Consider the following 3,046-nt stretch of genomic DNA (forward strand, 5'->3'; position numbering starts at 1 on the left):
AAAAAAAAAAAAAAAAACCATTCTCATTTTTGAAAACAGAAATAAAAATAAAAACTGGGAAAATAATTAAAATAATAAAAATAGAATAATTAAAAAAATTAAATACATTTTCATTACTAAAAATGTTTTAGCTTTAAAAATTTATATAAATTAATTTTAGCTATATTTTTTATATATTAAACACTTTAAACCTTTAATCCTTTACAACCTTCCTGCATTAAACATGAAAACACCACAATATAGTGATAACATTAATGTTTAAATTATGCCAATTTGTGCTTTACCTTTAGCACTCCTAAAAATCTAAAATAAACTCAATAAACTATAATACTAGAAAAATTTAATCTGAAAACTAAGGTACATATCTAACTGAAAATACAAAGTAAAATAGGAATAAGAAAAATTAAATTAAATTAAAATTCAAAACTATAATAACAGCAGATCAAACTTTTTAATTTTAACCTGTACGGTGAATGATAAATCATGTAGGAACTAAAATATAATAGAATATGGGCTCTTTTGATTTAGACCAGTAATCAACCACCAAGCAATACCCGAGCAACAATCCAGAACACCTTTGCAACTGCATGGCAACATGCTAAATATCATGCTGGTGAGTTTGCTTGTACAAAGAAAATTTAAGAATCAACTGTTCAATAATTAATAAATTGCTTTATAAAGAACTAGACAATAAAAAGTGACTATTGGAACTTAAAAAGTCCCATGACATGCAAAATCCATTTTTAAAATCCATGTACTCAGTTATCTGCTGAACACAAAGCTCACGTTCAGAGAAAGTCAGCCAGGGCTAGTCAGAGAGAGGAGAAAATAGATAACAAGAGATATATATATTGTTATTTAGCTAATTAAATGGAATTACATATGAATGTATCACCTTTGTTGCTAAAAGCAATCCTCAAATTCTTTGGCTCTGGGCTGCTGCTACATGCTGTTGTTGTTAAACATGGTTTGCACTAGATTCTCCATTAAAAAAAAAAAAAAAAAGGAGTTTCTATCATGATCCACTCCCTCTGAGGTTCCAGAGAGGCTGGCCAAATGGCAATAAAATCCTCACCGGACAACAGAGAGAAGGAGTGAAAGACACAGATTTCCAAATGGCATTTTTGCTCCCTTCAAGGTCACAGCAAGAAGGAGACACCATCCAAAGTGTTCTTACAAATGAAAGTGAGGCCTATAGCCAGTGTAGTTGTCAAGACCACTTTATTTGTCCACATGATCCAGACATCTTGGTCAGGTCCTCAAGTCTAAACCTGAAGTCCGAGTCCAAGACCATATTTTTATGAAATTTGTTTTGGTCCTCAATGCTGACTCTAAGATCATAATTTCATGGTCTTGGTCTTGGACCTCAAGACTGAGTCCAAGACCATATTTTCATGATCTTGGACCTTGAGTCCGAGTCTAAGACCATATTTTCATGGTTATGGTCTTGGTCCTCAAGACAGAATCCAAGATCATATTTTCATGGTCTTGGTCTTCAAGACCGAGTCTAAGGCCCTATTTTCATTGTCTTGGTCCTCGAGACAGAGTCCAAGACCATATTTTCATGATTTTGGTCTTTCACAATGGTGCATTGTGAGGTGTTAAAACATGTAATTTATTTTTATTTTTATTTTTTTGCATTGAACCTTGCATTAAAATGAAATGAAAAAAAAAAAAAAACAATAAGTGAAAAGTTTCAAAAAATGTTATTTAAATGTATTAAAATATTAAAATGTAATATGTTTTAATATAATATATTTGTATATAATATTATATAATATTATTTATAGTTTAAGACCATATTTTCATGGTGCTGTTCCTCGAATCCGAGTCAATGACCATATTTTCATGGTCTTGGTCTTAGTCCTTGGGTCAGAGTCCAAGACTCTGGTCTTGTCAGGGGTTCGGTTTTGACTCAGACTCAACCCTGTTGTTTTTTCTAATTCATTAAGAAAAATAAGTAATATAATATATTTGTATATAATATTATATAATATTATTTGTAGTTTAAGACCATATTTTCATGGTGCTGTTCCTCGAATCCGAGTCAATGACCATATTTTCATGGTCTTGGTCTTAGTCCTTGGGTCAGAGTCCAAGACTCTGGTCTTGTCAGGGGTTCGGTTTTGACTCAGACTCAACCCTGTTGTTTTTTCTAATTCATTAAGAAAAATAAGGTAATTTATTTGAGATATACACTCAAGAACTCAGTGGAAGTTTTTCCTGACATACAGTATTTACATATTCATAGTTGTTTACTCATACCAAGAAAAGTACATTTCAGTTTGAGTATTAGATGAAAAAGTTTTATTTGCAACAATTTTAACAGCTATTCAAATGGTGTTCAAATGGTCACATATGAAACAGTAATGCCCTGCATCTCTTCAAGAGCTCATCAGAGTAAGTAGGGCCTAGTCATGCTCACTTTCGAATGGAATTCGCTCTATGTGGTTTTTAAAGTTACTGTGCTAGGTGATGACAGTGGCATGTGAGTGGAGGGTATGTCAGTCCACTGCTGCATCCACTTGTGTTTGACTGAATCACTTTAACTCAAAATACAGAATTCATGCAGATAACCTGCACGTGAACAGACTGTCATTTATGCTCACACAACCAGTTTCACTCCAGGCAAACTTTATTTAAATTCTTCTCTCTTTTTCCTGGTAGTCCACAGTCAAGTGAATCATTACATGTTGAGTTGTCATGGTTTGTTTTGACTGAGGGCAGTGGACCCCTCTCTCTCTCTCTCTCTCTCTCTCTCTCTCTCTCTCTCTTTTTCTTATTTTCTCTTCCACATTTGTTTTAAGGAATGTTTCAGGTTTAAAGTATACATAAGAAAAGTCTGTAAAAATATGGCCCAACGTACTGTGTTAACATGAAGGAATTTTTGGCATAGATTTTTTACAAGTATTTTTCCCGTATTTTGAATTACACATTGCATTGTGAGGTGTTAAAACATGTAATTTATTATTTTATTTTTTTTTTGCATTGAACCTTGCATTAAAATGAAAAAAAAAAAAAAAAAAAAAAAAAAAAAGGAAAAAGT

This window comes from Sinocyclocheilus rhinocerous, unplaced genomic scaffold, assembly GCF_001515625.1.
Source record: "Sinocyclocheilus rhinocerous isolate Xijiao unplaced genomic scaffold, SAMN03320098_v1.1 scaffold1157, whole genome shotgun sequence".
NCBI classification, from domain to species: Eukaryota; Metazoa; Chordata; class Actinopteri; order Cypriniformes; family Cyprinidae; genus Sinocyclocheilus; species Sinocyclocheilus rhinocerous.